This window comes from Vicia villosa, linkage group LG5 (genome assembly GCF_029867415.1).
Source record: "Vicia villosa cultivar HV-30 ecotype Madison, WI linkage group LG5, Vvil1.0, whole genome shotgun sequence".
NCBI lineage: Eukaryota > Viridiplantae > Streptophyta > Magnoliopsida > Fabales > Fabaceae > Vicia > Vicia villosa.
This window is the reverse complement of record NC_081184.1, coordinates 72,719,254-72,738,387: the sequence shown is the minus strand read 5'-3', so window position 1 is coordinate 72,738,387 and position 19,134 is coordinate 72,719,254. Positions and strand designations below refer to the sequence as shown.

The window sequence follows — 19,134 nt, the reverse complement described above, 5'->3', positions numbered from 1 at the left end:
GTCATTTCTCATTAAATGCATATTGATGTCATGTTTTTCATTAAACCATACTGCATTTATTATTTTCTTTTATTCATCTTTTAAATACCCGCTTCATCTTCATTTCATCTTTTTCGCTCTCCCTCTATTCATTGCCTCTCTCTTTGCATTCATCGCACGAACCCTAGCTTTATTCTGAAACCAAGCATTTCACCATGAATCCTTCATCAAGCTTTGCAAGCCAAACAGAAGTATCATCCACTCAACTGGTTATGAGCAAGCGTGATTTTGCTCCGTTGAAAACCTGCTCCATTCCTACTGAAGAATTGGAAGTTCTCTGTGAGTCTGCTGTGGATTTTGAAAATATGAAAGCAAATGGTTTTCATCCTGATGCAAGAATCTTGGAACAAGGCTGGTCAAGTTATCTTGGTAGATTGGTTGGACCAATTTATCCAACTCTGGTAAAAGACTTCTGGGCTCATGCAACCGTTACTTCAACTGCTATCATCTCCTTTGTGCTAGGGCATGAAGTTGTGATAACTGAGAAACTGATCAGGAAACTGTACAACCTGAATGATGAAGAAGGATGCACTGGTCCTCTTCCTGGTAGAGTTAACTGGCTACAGGTTGAAAAACAAATCTCACTTGCTACTGGTATTAAATCACATAAAACCGGTACATTGAGGGCGTTTTATCAAGTGTGGGCTGAAATTATTCTGGGTTCTCTCCATAACAGAAAGCAATCGTTCTCCTCCTCTTACATCAGTCCAGATCACAAATACACTCTCTTCTGCATTGGAAGAAGAATTGAACTCAACATATCCAACATTCTCTTTCAGAATCTGAAGTTGGCTATTGAAGAGTCAAGGGATGAAGAATGTGAGAAGTATCCTCATCTTCAAAGAAACACTATTCCTTTCGCCAGAATGATCTCAGATATTCTGATTGAAAGTAATTTGATGGACTCCCTCAAGACTATTGGAACACCTAGGTTCTTTGGAATTATTCAATGTCCTATCTTCAATGGTGTTGATCTGTTAAGGATGCAGCTTATCAGAGATATAACTTCTGCTCCTTCAATCTTCCCAGATATTATGTCTAGGAGAACTCCTGTAGAAGGCTTTGCTACATTGTTCCAAGCAGAACTTCACAAGGCTGTTAAGCGCTACTTGGAAGCTTCTGTTAGAACTCAATCTTCTGTTGATCCTGCGTGGATTCGTGGAAGAGTGCTTCCTTCTCAAGCTGATCTTCAGAAGAAGGCTCAGAGGAAGCAAGAAGCAAGGCTGAAGAGAAAGGCTGCAGAAGAAGCTGCTAGAGAAGCTAAGAAGCAGAAGGTCACTTATGACCCTCTTAAAGTAGATTCTTTTGAAGCCATAAGAACTGGTAACTTCTCCAGGAAAGTATACAAACCTCCTCCTTCTGAACCTAAATCTTCTACCCAACATCCTTCCTCTGAACCACAAAACACCTTCACCATTCCAAATCCTCCTCCACCATCTCTTTCTACACCTGTTTTAAATCCCACTCCACTAAATATTTATCCTCCCACACCTTCTGATATCCCATCATCATCATCATCATCAATCCTCCCCACTAATATACCATCCTTATCAACCTTCTCCATAGACATTCCATCTTCTTCAACCACAGCACCTCCACCTGCTATATCCCATCTCCTTCCTACCAGAAAATCCAACCCATACTGTCTTCTCTACCCTGACTACAAATTTACCTTCAACCCTCCTGAACCTGAACCTCATATCTACCTGGAATTGTTCAGAAATGAAGTTATCAGTAGGCTGGATCTCTTGAAGGATGCCTTCTTCAATGATCTTGATGATGTTTCTACTAGAAACCTCTGGAGAAGCTTTCGCCAGGATTTTCACGTTGGAGCTATGGCTGTTCAGAAGAGACTAGTGGCTGCTGCTCCTGGTTATGCTGGTTATCTTCTTGAGGTTGATAATGGTGTCTATCATCATCCCATCAGAAACAGGAGAGTTCTTGAGGAGAAGATATTTGTTGATGAGCTTGTAGAAGCAAGGATTGCTGCAGAAATGGAAGCTAACCCTTGCAGGGAGATTGTGGTATGGAGACCTAAGTATCCAGTTCTGACTAGAGACTTCAAAACTTTGTTTGACTTTCTGAGGGAAAATCCTTCTGAGAAAGACCCTAACTTGGTCATTCCAGAAGTTGTTGACCCACCAGAAGTTGAAGGTCCTTCTGCCCCTAGGAATCTTGCTGCCATTCTTCAGGCTCTTGAGAATGGAGATTCTGATCTGCCTGCTGCAGAATATGGAGGAGATGCTTCTATGGAAGAAGCTGATGCTGAAGATCATCTTGCTGAATCTATTCCTGTTGAGGAAAATCAAGATGATGATCTGATTATGGAAGCTGCGGCTCAGAATGCTGTCCCTCTGGACAGAAGTTGTGAAGCTTCTTCTGGTGAACCCTCTCTTCTGGTGAAGACTTTAGAGGTTATTCAGAAGAACCAAGCTGAGCTATATTCTCGCATGGACGCGCAAGATACTACCAATGCTGAGTTCCGCACCTTCATGGAGAGGCAGACTGAGAGCAATGTTGGGATTCACGACATGCTGGCCAAGATTATGTCTAAGCTAGGGTCGTCTTAGTCTTTGTGTCTTAGAAGTTTCTCTTTGTTTTTGCATCTGCTTCCTATGCATTCTCTTTTGTACTTCTGACAATTATCCTTCTGCAAATCAATGACTATTATCCTTCTTTCTCTCATATTGTTTGTTTTTTCATCTGAATCTTTTATGTTTTTTGATGTTATGACAAAAAGGGGGAGAAAATGTGATAAATGATCTGATTTATATTATCAGTTGCTGGGAGAAAGTCTCCATATTTCTAACAAGAATTTGCAAGTTCTGTGTCATTGAGTGTTTTGCAGGAAGTGGAGATCTTCTTAAAAGCTCAACATGAGAAGCAAAGACATGTGGAAAAGCAATTCTGTATGGAATCAAGCTCATGGAATTTGAAGCAAGCTGAGTGCTATAAAGCTTCAAGATCAGAAGCAAGAAGGAAGAATGATCTGATATTCTGATGATAGAATATGCTCTAACTCATTCTTATTCCTTAGATGTTCTGATGCATGTTTTTAGTTCTAAAATATGCTCTAAAACATTTTTGTTTGCTCTGAAACATAATTATATGTTCTGATACATATTTTATGTTCTGATTCATTCATGCTCTGACTGTTGTCGTTTAGTTTGTTCTGTAACATTTCAGGATATAGAGATGCTCAGAAGATGCTCTGGTACATTCAACAATGTTTTGATACAATCTGGCATGTAATGATTCAAGAAGAAATTCAAGTTCTGAAGCTGTCCTATGGAAGCAAGAATCAGAAGCTGTGAATGTTCTGAAGATCTAAGCATATGTGATCGTCTCAACTGAAATGGAAAATACTCAGGGAAGTCCTTTGTTTATAAATTTCTTTCAGTATTTATTTCAGGGGGAGATTATTTATCTCAAGGGGAGATTCTTAATCTCAGGGGGAGACATATTCACACACTATGTTTATATGCTTATGCTATAATTGTGTAATTGTCTTTAGCCGTCTGATATTCTGATAGCAAATTCATATCATTTATATATGTTTTTGTCATCATCAAAAAGGGGGAGATTGTTAGAACAAGATTTGTTCTGATCAATATTCTTAGTTTTGATGATAACAATGTATATGAATTTTGTATGAGATAATGTGGTACTCTAATACTATGCAATTTCCATTTTAGGAATTATATAAAGAGTATGCACAAAATCAGCGCAAGAAGCACTGACTCAGAAGGTTCAGCATGCAACATCAGAACATGGTCTGGCAAGACATCAGACAATGGTCAAGCAGAATCAGAACATGGGTCTATGGAAGCATCAGAAGAACTTGAGATCAGAAGCAGAAGCACTGAAGTTCTCATGGTATCACGCTCAGAAGCACTTCAAGGTCAGAAGACAAGAAGATGCTCTGCACCAAGCTGTTTGACTCTGATGATATTCAAACGTTGTTCACACAAACATCAGATCAGAAGCAAGTACTAGCTGGCAGGCTACGCTGACTGACAAAAGGAACATTGAAAGCTATGAAAGGCAATGTCAGTAGACACAGTGAAAGCAAGGCTCGAGGTAGTTGACAAAAGAGTGAAACATTAAATGCAATGCTGTACGGAATACGCAAAGCATTAAATGCTCCCAACGGTCATCTTCTCAAACGCCTATAAATATGAAGTTCTGATGAGAAGCTAAGTGACTAATTCTGAATACAAGACTCTTATGCAAAAACGCTAAAACGTTGTTCAAATCAAAAGCTCTCAAACTTCATCATCAACCTCACTATATTGTTGTTGTAATACTTCAGTGAGATCAAGCTTAAACTTAAGAGAAAATCACACTTGTGATAATAGCTTTATAAGAAGCATTGTAACTCTTAGAATTTGTTTACATTAAGTTGTAAGAACTAGAGTGACCAGGTTGTTGATCAGTATACTCTAGAAAGTCTTAGAGGGTATCTAAGCAGATTGTTCCTAGAGTGATCAGGTTGTGATCAGTATACTCTAGAAGACTTAGAAGTTGTCTAAGTGGAAAACCATTGTAATCTCGTGTGATTAGTGGATTAAATCCTCAGGTGAGGTAAATCACTCCAAGGGGGTGGACTGGAGTAGTTTAGTTAACAACGAACCAGGATAAAAATCATTGTGCAAATTGTTTTTATCTTACAAGTTTTAAAAGCTACACTTATTCAAACCCCCCCCCCCTTTCTAAGTGTTTTTCTATCCTTCATAAAATTCTTCATCATCTCTCTCCTCTTCCTCATTCATTAGTGTTATCGTGAGATATGACATTATCTAGGAATTTAGGTTCTTTGTTTGTGAGTTTTAGATCTATTTGGGTTAGGTCTAAAGTTAGAGTTGGTTTTACCTTGACTTGGTGTTGTATAGTATAGATTATTTAGAAATCTCACAAAGACGCTCTTTCTCGTGTAAAACAATAAATGTGGAAGATCCAGTGGAATTGTATATGATTGTCTTTAAACTATTTAACAATATCTATCATATTGATTTAATTCATGATTGTTGAAGCAGTAAGGCAGTAAAATTTTGTTTTTATCGTTTCACAGAGATTAGTGTGCGAGAAAGAATGTTGTTCAACAATCTCCACGTATTTTAGCTTGATTTTGAATGGCTTAACAGAGTAAAATGTGAAAAGTAAAATTATGAATAAGAAAATAAATGCATTCCTTAGAGAATAGAGAATTTATCAAGCTTTTCATCTACCCGTCAAAGACCTAAATCTATCGATCAGTTATAAGCAATCTAAAATACTCATAAATATCTTCATGTATCTCTTACATTAGTGCCCATGTCTGCAGCACCGACGCGAATTCTACTTTATTTATTAATCGACGATGTCTCAACCCATTAAACAACAAGGAGCATTAATAATCGATACCCATTGTGAATATTAGATCTAAATCTATGTCTAGAGTTTAGAATCTACTAGATATTCATCCTAGATCCAAATTTGAAGGGTATATGTCTATAGCAACTCAAATTCAAACATAAAGCAAGTAAACAAGAATAACATCGATAAAGATTTGTAAAATAGATATTTTACAACGCCATGATCAATACATATACATAAAATCAGAGTAAACTTACATACAAACCCCAACAATAGAAAATACAAAGAGAAGAGAGAAAATGAACCAACAACTCTCGCAGTGTCAACAAGATTGTTACAAATCCACCTCCAGATCTTCAAGATACAACCTCCAATGTTATTTTCTAAGTCTTTCTACCAAATAATGTTTGTGATAGAGTTGGGAGCTAAAATCTCCAAAATCATCCCTAAAAATCTAAAAGAATGGTATTTATACAAAACTGAAATCGTAGATCGCGCTAAGCTCAAACAATGTGCGCTTTGCGCGAATCCACTTATTGCACATCAAACCGACATAAATCACGCTAAGCGTGGGAAAATGGCGCTTAGTAGTGTGTTGACCTCTTCCTGGACCACTATAAATGTGCTTTGGCTCGCTAAGCCCGCTCGGGGACACTTTATTTTCTTTCAAAAAATGCATCTTGAAGCTTTATTTGTGGTTCCAATGCCCAATCCTTCAATAATGCATTAAATCCTACAAATTGAACCAAAAATGATTAATGTATACAATATATACATGATAAAATGGTAAAGCTATTATGTACACTAAAGTTGAGGTTTTGACTAGGGATGGCAATTTGGCCCATCCCGAGTGGGTATCCACAAAAATATCCACAATTGGTAGGGTAAAAACCCGCATAAATGGGTACGGGCACGGGCTCGGGTAATTATCCACTTAAATAAGCGGGTATGGGTGCGGGTATGGGCAACTTAATACCCAGCCCGCCCCATACCCACACAACATATATATTTATATATTTTGATTTATATTATTATATTAAAATAAATGTCTATCAATTTTCAAAAATACATCGATGTTAAACCATTACATATGTAACATAAGTGTTCGTTTATTTTATAATTTTACAATAAGTTTTTTGAAAACATTTAAATGTTACTAAAAACTTAAAATGATAAGATATTTTATAGTTGATTTATTTATTTTTTATTAGAAATGCGGGTAATGGGTACGGGTATGGGTACTTACATACCCAAAGGGCACGGGTACGGGTGCTAAAGTTGTTACCCAAGCGGGTATGGGCTCAGGTACGGGGATTTTTTTCAACCGCGGGTATGGGGATGGGTACTATAATACCCTACCCATACCCTGCTCATTGCCATCCCTAGTTTTGACAAAGAAATCAAAAGAAACAATCTAAAAATACTACTTAAATAACTACAATCTGGCACGTATCAATGATTCACATAAATTATTTAAAAAAAATTATAATGTCTCTAAAATAGTTTTAGATTCTTTCTATTAAAAAATTGAAAGTTAAAGTATTTTTTATGATACTATTTACCATCAATAATACTCTAATGAGGAGTCAATTGTTAGCTTTAACATATGATTTTAAAATCACATTGCAAAAACTTAAATACAATATAATACATGTTTCATTTTCTTAGATATTAATAACATGTTCGGAATTTGAAGGTTTAGGTCTTTGGCTGAGAATGCGGATGAAAGGGTTTCAACCAAAGCTTAAACGATTAAAAGGTGAATTCTCCCTGAGATTGATTGCGGATTTCGCCCTTTGTGTCAAGTAATAGAGGAAGATGAGATTCATTTCATCAAGAATTCACTATTAGAAGATTCGTTTTTAGTGATCGATTTAGCGACCGAAAAATTTTGGTCACTGTAGTGACCGAATTAGCCATCAAAATTTGATATTCATGAGCCAATTTTAAAAAGACACTAAAATAAATCGGTTTGCGATTTAGAGACCAAAATTTTATGACCGCCTATTTGGTCAAAAAAAATTATTTTTATATACAATTTAATTTATATATAAAAATTAGAGATCGAAATTTCGGTCACTAAAATTTTTTATTTTCTTTTTCTATTTTAATCCTCTTTATTATTTTACTATTTCCTTCCATTTTTATAAAAATTGTAATTCTCTTTCAATTTTTAATTTTTACTAAAAGTTTATTTTTTTTATTACTTTAACAAATAATATATTTATATAAAAATATATGTATATATGTTTAAATATAAAATAGGGTTAAATACATTTTACCCCCCCTGCCAAAGTAGCGAGATTCGGTTTTTCGAATTATTAAAAAAAAAACTAGCCTGCTGCATTTGGAATGCTTGAAAAATTGCAAATTAATTAGTTGCAAAACCTAGGATTCAAACCCAGGTCACCAAGGCTAGATTGCTGCAAGCTTACCACCAAACCATGCATTTTTAGTTGCTTATAATTGTAATGGAGTTTTATATATTATAAAATATAATTATAAAATACATGGTTGAATACAATAATTAAATACATTGCTGAATACAATTATAAAATACATTTTAATACATTTAAATATCTTGTTGATTACTATATATTTAATTATAAAATACAATTATAAAATACATTGCTGCAAGCTTTTCAAATAATATATAAATGTATTTTAATTACTAATATTTTAGTTGTATTCCAAAATAATTTTAAATAATTATATAATTATAAAATATTTAAATGTATTTTAATTAACGTTTTTTTTATAAAATATTTAAATGTATTTTAATTAATGTTTTTTTTATAATTATATAAATGTATTTTAAATGAATTTTTTAATATAAATGTATTATTTTATAACTTTTTTTTTATAAAATGCATTATTTTATAACTTTTTTAAATGTATTTTATAATTATATAATTATATAAATGTATAGTTTTATAACGTTTTTTTTAATAAAATATTTAAATGTATTTTAAAAACGTTTATTAAATAAAATATTTAAATAAAATTATTTAAATGTTTTTTTAATAATTTTTTTAATTAACGTTTTTTTATAATACATAAATGTATTATTTAATAATTATATAAATATAAATAAAAACGTTAAAATATTTAAGATACATTTTTATAATTATATAATTATAAAATATTTAAAAAATTATTACAGTTTTTTTAATTTAAATATTATTGAAAAATTATTACAGTTTTTTTAATTATGTATTATATTACGTAAATAAATAAATAAATAAATAAATAATACATAATTAAAAAAACTGTATTTAACCCTATTAATAATAAATAAATAAAATAAATAAAATAAATAAATAAATAAATAAAGTAATATATAAATATTAATAATAAATAAATAAATAAATAAAGTTAATTAAAAAACTAAATAAAATTATTAAAAAAACGTTAATTAAAAAAAATTATTAAAAAAACATTTAAATAAAATTATTAAAAAACGTTTATATAAATTAAAAAAACTGAATAAAAATGTTTATGAAAATTATTTAAAAAAATGTTTAAATTAATTATTAAATATTACATTTATATAATTATAAAAAAAAACGTTAATTAAAAAAATTATTAAAAAACGTTTATATAAATTAAAAAAACTGAATAAAAATGTTTATGAAAAATTATTTAAAAAAAATGTTTATATAAATTATTACATTTATATAATTATAAAAAAAATGTTAATTAAAAAAATTATTAACTTTTCAAAATGTAAGCAACTTATAATATATGGAACTCCTAGTCAATTACTTTCAACAAAACATGCATGATTTGGTGGTAAGCTTGCACTCAAAGACAGCAGCCACGTCATACGCCCAGTCAGCCAAAAGCCCAGTCAGCAAGATTCTCCCAGCCCAGCCAGCCAAACAAGGGATAGGGGGTGTCTGAAAACAGTTTTTTTTAATAAGGGGGAAAACCGAATCTCGCAACTTTGGCAGGGGGTAAATAGTATTTAACCCTTTAAAATATAACAATAGATGATAAGTGGTGTAGTGACAAGGTTTTATTAAAATACGTAGAGGTCACGAGTTTGATTCTTAGATATCACAACTTTTAACTTTATTTTACGAAAAAAGAACATTAATTCAGTCATCAATTCGGTCGCTAAATTTCAGTCACTAAATTTCGTTGCAAAAGCTTAGCGATTAGCACTTTTTCAACTGAAAATTAATGATTGATAAATCGGTTACAAAATGTTTTAGTGACCGATTTTTAAGCTTTTATAGTCTCTATTTCGGTTACTAAAAACGAATTTTCTAATAGTGATTGTGTGATCGCCAAAGCTGCTTGGATAGAAGTGTAATCTTGGCTAGGAGTTATACTGGAGGAGAGGAATAATTCCCTACAAAATTACTTGTTAACAATGTGTTCAATATTGGAGAGCGAATTTTTAAATAAGTTGTTTGTTTTGGGCAGCAACTTGTTAGATTATTTGGTTAAATTGAAATGTCATCATTTTTAAGAATAGAGAGCTGACTAACTTAGAGTTTGTGGAGAGGAACAAAGATCTGTCATGGGAATGCTTCAATAGTTTCCCTTGTAATGAAAATTCCTATTGTTGGGAAGATTGGAAGTGTGACTCGTCTCGAGTATTAGCTTATAAATTCTTGTAATTTTGGTGGGTTGAGGCCTTGGGTCTCTTTTTTTCTTTCTGTTTTCTTTTTCTTCTTGTGTTAAGGGTTGTTCACCTTTAATGCCTCTCATAAAAAATAAGAACATGTTTGAAATTTAATCCATTACAAAAATTTATCCTTAAGAAGGTGAAGGTTAACATGGTGAATGAAATTAATTGATCTATCATGGTGAACTAAAAATGACTTATTATTCTAAGTCAAACAAGTTTTTGTTAATTTAAATAAAAGTTCAATATATTTTTTTAATTACTTTACTCTTTTTACAAAAATACCCAAAAAATATATAATTAAATATTGAATCAAATAAATATTATATTTATAAATTATAAAATATTAATTTTATAAAAAATAATAAATAATTAATAAATAAAATTTTAAAACATAAAAGAGTACAGTCGATAGATTTTCTAGTGAGAACATTTATTTAGTGGAATAAGTTACGGGAATCTAATTATATATATATATATATATATATATATATATATATATATATATATATATATATATATATATATATTGAGATTCATGAACACATTTTCATCATTATTCAATTTTAATATGCGATATTGTAACACTCTAGTATTCATCCTATCCTAGTATTAGTATGTGATGCTATAATACTCTAATATTCATCCCAATAAAATAAGTAAAATAAATGAATGAAACATGTTTACTCATAAACACATTTTACATTAAGTATGAAAAGAAAATTTGATAATACTCATTTAAGAAAATCCAGTAATATACATTACACGTTTCCAACCTCTCCATTAAATATATATTTTAAATAAAACTTAATAATTCAACTTTATACAATAAAAAAACTCAACTTTATGTTTAATAATAGTAATTAATAGAATCATACTTTGTAATAAATATTAAGATTTAATCTGTAATTTGTGATAAATATTGGGTCTAAAATTTGTTATAAATATTGGAATATAAATATATAGTTGCTAGGATAAAAATGTAAATAATTATTTATTTACCTATAACTTGAATAGTAGGTGACCCTTAATCAATCATGGCCACTCAATTTATTTATTATTAAATCAATGGTGATTTTATTAGTTCACCATGATGAAACAATAAATTTTGTTCACCATGCTATCCTTTACCATCTAAGAAATATTATGAAAGAGATATATTCATGATTCATTTTGAACCGAATGTTGTAACGGCACAACAATCAGATGAAAAAATTTAAATAACAATGTTTATAAAAAAAATTACATAAAAAACAAGGTTTTCATAAAATTTACCAAAATGTCCAGGTTTTGCAGGACCCCCTAGAGTATGCGCCAAACCATTTGGCGCATTAGTATAAAATTTTTTGAGTTAGCCAATCCATTTGGCGTAAATGTTGAAAAGTAAAAAAAAAAAAAAAAAATTCACATTTGCGCCAAACCATATGGCGCATACTCCTAATTTTTATACTAATGCGCCAATTCATTTGGCGCATACTCCAGGGGGTCTTCAAAACCTAGACACTTTGGTAAATTTTTTGAAAAACTTGTTTTTTTTGTAATTTTTTTTTAAACCTTGTTATTTAAATTTTTTTTCACAACAATCATTTCAACTAAGTATAATTCTCCAAATTATAAAATTAAAAAAGATGTGCGAATCCAAACACTATTTTTTTTATTTGTAAATAATTGCAAGATAAATAACAATTGGAACAAATAACTATGATCTCAAATTAGTAAGCGGCCTGCTAATTAAGTCTTGAATACACTTTTTATTAAATGCACTACTAAAAATACTCGAATTTCCTGCGGATTTACCTGCGGATTTTAGCTTGATTTCCGCAGGAAACACGTTACCTGCGGATTTTCCTGCGACTTTTCGTCCCCAGCTAAAACCTTCGTGGGTAATAATTTCCGCAGGAAATTCCGCAGGTAATTCCGCAGCTAAATCCGCAGGAAACATCCGCAGCTAAATCCGCAGGAAATCAGCATGAAAATTTAAACCTAAAAATGTTATTTTTCATTTAAAATGTTATTAATTGTATACTAAAATAACCATAATATAAAAATTAAAATTTAATTTAAAATACTTTGAATTTAAATAAGACAAATTCATATACAACTTATTACTATAAAAATTGCTACAAAGTTAGTAACAAGAATTTAGATAGTCACATTACTAAAAATGACTCAAAGAACCAAGCTACTAATGATCATTTGTCCACCTAAGTTAAAAGGATACACCAAGTCAACAAGAAAAACAGTACAAATCAGAATTTATTACTAAGGTCTTCTTCATCTAATTCATCGACGCCAACTTCATTTGTTTGATCACTTTCATTACTGGACTACTAGCTTCGTCCTCTCCCGGAATAGTTGGATTATGAGAAATCCCCAACAGACAGAATTTTTCACCTCAGAGCTAGCTTGATTCACATTCAGATTAAAACAGTAAGATACGGTACCACCGGGTATCTGGCCTCCAAACCACCACAACAATAATCATAATTCTGAGTGAGATTGATGGCCAGCCATTTTGTAGGAAACTTATATGATGAAAAATCTGGATTCTCTTGAGCATTATTGCTCATTATTCCCATAAAAGGAATCGCCTTCTCCATGAAATTTGATGATCCACGCACCTCCCTGCCATCGAATTTCACATAAATATCATCAAACATGTGTTCCCAAAAACACTTTTAAACTTTTCTATATGAGATCTTATCTGGGTATACAATACAAACATATAGAGGAAACCTATAAGAAACACCATACTATTATATAATAATATGAAAGATCATGAGATACCTCTAAATTAACAAGCCAGCTGTTTGCTCCCGATCCGAATCCACGGTTGAAATGATAAGCAGGCAATGGTCCATCCAAACATACTGCCAAAAACAAATACTCATATTCAGCCAAATCAAAAGCTATACAAAATTTCAAGTTAATCAACTAAACAAGGTTGGTATACACACTTTAAGGCCAGTTTGTCAGATGCACTGTTTTATTCACTCATATAACTTAGCAACTTGAAATAATACAAAATTTGGGTAAATTATTTGAAAGAATTATAATTTTCAGAAAAAAAATTCAAAGAAAAAAATAATTTTAAAAAAGGGTTAGAAGTGGATTATACCAGCTGCTTTAGCAACAACAGATTTGTAAATAACAATATTAAAGAAAATGTAATGTGGATATGGCTTGCAACAAGTTCCCTATTGATTCCTTCTACATTCATCAAAGCTACTATTTATCTCCGAAGAGCCTCTGCAACAACAAAGCCGAAGAAAGAATCTTGTATTAGAAATTGAACAATTGATGGAGTGAAACAACAAGTATATCTATCACGTTTGTATTTGTAATAAAACATAGTACCGTGTAAGCCAAGTACATTCTCAACATTGAGAAACTTTGCATGAAGGTCTATCTCTCATTTCATTGACCTAGAAAACAACTGCATAAAACATAGTACCGTGTAAGCCATGAAATGCTACTATGTTGAAGTGACAAAAGTAACACATGTCATGATTGAATCAACAGGATCCATGTTGACACCTGGAAGACAACTCCAAATGATCCATGTCCTACAACACGCTTTGCCATATAGCTTATAGTCTGAAACATTAAGAAATATACAAAACTATTCAATGTAAAAATTCAACAAAATTGAGAAAGAATATCGACAATTAAGGATAAAACCACACCATATGAAATTGTCACCCTTTTCAATAGGTATCTCATCATCACTTATTAACAATTAGTAAGATACTTGCCAATCACTAGACATATGAAATCGGTCATATGCTAGTCAATGTAAATAGATTCTAGTCAGCAGGAAGTTGAACAGGCATAATACCAAAATGTTTAAGATTTGTTTCATTTTTTCAATACTTAACTTCAAGGAGAAATGCAGCTATTCCTAATTCAAAACCATTGATAGCTTCCAAATTAAGGGGGTATACCTGCTTTGGCTGACCATTTCTACCACCAATAGTAGTCACAATGATATGTCCAGTCTCGGTTCCATTGCCGCTGTCAACAACGGTAGCTTCCATTTCCTACAACAGAATAAAGCTGTAAGCAACACCGCCCGAAATTTAACATCAAACCAACACACACAAAACAATTCACAAATTAGAACCTTCATCATCACAAATTCACAACAACTCAGATCAGCATCATAACAACTTTCAACCACATCCATTCAAGCTTCAGACCTGCAAAACGAGATTCGAACAACATCATATTCAGCAACAAGCCATGGTTCAATATCAATGCATTAAGTTTTCGTTCGCAGCTTCACATCGACGCACTGAGTAAATCAAACGTAATGCAATAACTCAAACCGAGCAGCATCACGCAAGCATCACAGGCATAATTGTAGAATATTTATTTTAAGTCTAAGGTCATATGCTAGTTAATCATACCCTCAATCATTATATTTATTTTAAACTCATGCACTCAAGATCCGCATGTTTTTATTAGATACAAGGCACCCCACAAGTTTTGTCCATGCATTTTTTTATTGGATCTCGACAGTTATTCATGTGAAATGTTTGAATAGAACCATTTAATCTTAGAGAGGCAATAATAATTAAGATTCATATACACAAGGGTGAGGACAACACTGTCTCGGTGTGAATGAGATATTCATAACAGACATAGGATAAGAATAGGTATGACAATATCTATTAACAACCTACCCATTATAGAAAGTTATTCTATAAACAATTATGAAAATTTCTTCATACTATAAAAGAAGAAAGGTTCATTTCAACATTCTAGTTTTTTTCAGCAGCTTTCCAATGTGAAGGTAATATCATTAAAGTGATTTGAAATTGAAACTTTGTATATGCTAAAAAGATGTTAGAAAATATTTAAGGAATTTGTATTTGATATATGCAGATGGCTCCAATTAATGATGTAATGCACACACCTGAAGATGACTTACCTGGGAACATGAGTGGTTTAGAGGATGAAGAGGTTAGTGTTGAAGACAATTGAAAGTGAGTCTGCCCTGCACTGCACCTAAGACAAGGACATTGCAGAATTTTAGAAGAGTCCTCTCCTGGAATATTACCAAAAACACAAAACTCCAAAGCTGACTTTTTCAATTCAACACTTAACGAATATCACCAATCTTAAACCCGGTCATCCAAAAAAACAACGAGAGCTTCACCTTTTCTCTGTTACGCACACACACACACACACACACGCACGTGATTAGAGTTATTATAACTGACAGTGTTAGAGGCAGTTGTGTAGAGATGAATTGACTTACCTGTTTCGGCCGACGACGAGGACCCGAAGATTGTGTAGTTGGATTTTGTTAACAAATACAACTAGGACTATCAAAATATACAAAATGCTGGAAAAATTAGCATTGAAGTACAATTTAGAAATTAACCTCCTTGCAGTAGTTATACTGCAGCATCTGCTAAATATATCAGAACTTAAATCAAAAAGTATAATAACTTAGCTAGAGAAAAATATCCATTGATGTAAACCTATCTAGCACCGACGCCTCTGAAAAAATGTGTCAGTGTCGCGGACCGAAACCGCACAACACACTTGTGATTATGTTTAATTTGTGTCTATGTGTCTGTGCTTCATAGTTCACAATCAATCATATATCTAACCTTAGAAGTAATTCTTAAACACATTTAACAATATGAAAAGATTAGAATGAAAATAACACCCGCTTTATCACTGGTTTTTCAAATGAAGGAGCAATTGAAATACCTGCAAGTTCACTACTTTCCTCAGTTTTTGTAACTACCGACGTTGGTTCTTCTCTGAATCGCTGGTTTCTTTGATTGGACTTGTTCTTCTTCATCTTCTTCACGATTGTACTTCCCTGACACTTCCTTGTTCTTTCGCTTCTTCCCCTTCATAGTATAAGCCCGTGTCATTTTCGAATCTGCAAATCAACACATGGATCCAAAACGGTGCTGTTTTCGTGATATTGTATGCGAAATTCGAATCGGATTGCTAGAATTTGGAGAAGTTTTTCTGAGGTAACGATGAAGATGAAAACCCTAAATTAATTGGGGTTTATCGGGTGAAGAAGAACAAAAAGAGGATAACTAGGTTTAATCAGTAATTAAATAATTTATATCATTTATTTTAATTCAAAATAAACAATTAAATATATAATTATTTTTAATAAATCAATAAAATTAAAAACAATAAGAAATACACCATCTTAACTTTTAATATATATTTACAATTTACAATTACAACTAACAAGAGATTTAAAAGTATACTTAGTTGTGAAGAAGACTGGTTGTGGTGGAATGAGTAATGGCTTTGTCAACTCCAAACGTGAACGATGCTTGAGCGATTTCGAGATTTCTCTTTTACGAAGGTTTTGTTTTCAGCGAACTCCATACGTTTGTAAGGGTAAGGCTGAGTTGAAGTATGTAGGCGTTTTTGTTCTATCGTTTCAACTTGAAGCATTTGAGAAATTATTTTTAGTATTGTTTAACTGGAATCGCAATTAGCTTTTAATTTTTGACACATAATCACCATTAGCTTAATGGTTAATAGTATTATTACATAACTAATATTTATTTCCCAAATAGAATTTACTTGAGTATTATTCAACCATATTTAATATACTTATTTTAATTTTTAAAATTAATTTATTATTTAAACTGAAATATATTATTAAAATATATAATTAATATAATATTCTAATATACTATTAATTCACGTTAATATATATAGTTGGCAGGATACATAGTTGTCATTGGTTGACAGTGTAAAAATAATTGACAGTGTCGGTGCACCATTTATTTTCTCATATATATATATATATATATATATATATATATATATATATATATATTAATTTTTAACCAAAATATATTTAATTTTTTTAATTGATACCCATGAAGATTTTTTTTAAAAAGGTACTTCCGGAGATGCATGTACGGAAGTTGGGTGTATAAATGAAATTTTGCGTGGTGTCTAAAAAATCTATGGGATGCATTGAGAAATCGTCCATCATGTTTAGAGGTATTTTTCACGTAGTCGGCATTCCATATGGCGCCACCTACTTTTTAAAAAAATAGTTAGTATTTTAATATCTGATCTGCAAGTAAATTCACAGGTAAATCCGTAGGTAACAGTAAATCCACGGGTTATTGAATTAAAAAAAAAAAAAGGAGGCGCAATATAGAATGGTCAAAGATGGTTATTGAGGTAATATTTTTGAAATATGAGTTACTTATAAATTTTTAAAAAAAATTGATTATTATAAAAAAATCTTTGATACCCATTCTCAAAAATTTTAATACCTTTTATTAATTTTATTTTTCAAATTTTTTATAACTTTAATTTCATTAAAAAATTAAGGTGAAAATTTAAAAATAACACAATTCACAATAAAATATTAATTAATATATTAAATAATTAACAATTAAATATAATGATTAATTTTAAAAAAAAATTGACAAAAATTGCTATTACTTTTAGAAAATAGTTAAATTTGCAGCAAAATCCGCAGGAAACTTTCCTGCGGAATTACCTGCGGATTTTGTATAATAGTTTGGTCTTAATAAAATTGATATCCGCAGCAAAATTCGCAGGAAACTTTCCTGCGGATTTACCTGCGAAATTTGCATTATATTTTCGTTTTATGTTTGAAATATATAAACCGCAGCAAAATCCGCAGGTATTCCTGCGGAATTTTCTGCCAATTCTTGAACCGTAGGAAAATTTATTTTATTTAAGAAAGTCCCAGGAAAATCCGCAGGTAAACCTGCGGAATATTTTCCGCAGGAAATTCCGCAGGTAATACGTGTATTTCTAGTAGTGATGACCTAAGCTCAATAATTTAAGTTAAGTAGACTTTTCGAAAAATATTGACATTTTCTATTTGTAACAAAATTAGCCCAGCTCCATGGACTATTAAAAACTAGGGTATATTCCTTTAAAAAAAATGAAGAAGAAAAGAAAGTATTGAAGTGCAATCTTCTGTTAATTCGTCGTATATCTGAATCCAAGAGCATATAATACCAAAAAGGGACGAAAAAGTTGATAACGACCTTTGGTATTATCAAAATCTAACTCTTAATTAATTAACATGATATGGTTAGAGATTATATTAATTATATGAAGAAAAAGGAAAACTCAAATAGATTACGTCAAATAAATATGAGCCTCTTCAATTAAAATTGGATAAAACTAGTTAGTTGATTAATTTAAATGACAATTAGTCTGAACCACTTGGCTAATATATGGTTAACATCACATGTTAGGTACCCAATCACATTGTTAACAACAACTAATGATGTGATTTGTGTTATAGGGTGGTAGATCAAATGTCTAACTCAAGCTTAAAATTGACATTGTAGGTTCAAATTCCCTTTTAAGATACATTCTACAATAGTCCATTAGATTAGACTAATTCAAGTCTTCACCACATGTTTCTGTATCTATTTCTTTATATCCATTTACTATTAATACTATTAATAGATGAATTATTCAAACCCTCATGGGTTGGCCTAACGGTTGAGGTTTGGGTCTTGAGAGTGTACTCCTCTCAAGATTTCAAGTTCAAATTCCGCTAGGTGCAAAAAATTCATGTGGGATCAGTCTATACAGAGTTTTACTCTGACTTTAAACGGAATCCCCGCAAGTAATCGGTGAGATTGTTCTCTTTGAATTAGTCTGTCGCAAGTTCGGATACTAAGATTTAAAAAAAAATAGATGAATTATTCACCCATACATGCTTATGTACACTAGATTCAACAAACTCAATGGTCTTATTAGTAAGAAACAAAGAGGATTGAAGAACAATTATCCATAATAAGTATGAATTGTAACATCCTATTTATTAGGAAGATCCTAAAGTCCCACATTGGCTAGAGATAGAGCTTTCAAAGAATATATATAGAGGGACACTCCTCACCTTACTAACCGGTTTTGTAAGGATGAGTTAGGTCAAACTCTAATATGGTATCAGAGCCTATCGATCGGACCATGGGCCGCCCACCATTAATATCCACGCACCAAGCCCAAAAAGAGTGCTGGGCGTGAGGGGGTGTATTAGGAAGATCCTAAAGTCCCACATTGGCTAGAGATAGAGCTTTCAAAGAATATATATAGAGGGACAC

The 19,134-nt window shown here is 31.6% G+C and overlaps 1 long non-coding RNA gene across 1 annotated transcript; it reads right to left on the bottom strand.

Annotated features, from left to right (window-relative positions):
• Positions 1 to 13,610: 13,610 nt before the first annotated feature.
• On the bottom strand, positions 13,611 to 16,087 carry LOC131601746 (uncharacterized). Its single transcript, XR_009283808.1, has 4 exons — positions 14,964 to 16,087; positions 14,154 to 14,229; positions 13,975 to 14,070; positions 13,611 to 13,627 (listed from the first exon to the last, which is right to left on the bottom strand). It is a non-coding gene; the product is annotated as an uncharacterized LOC131601746 (long non-coding RNA).
• Positions 16,088 to 19,134: the final 3,047 nt, after the last annotated feature.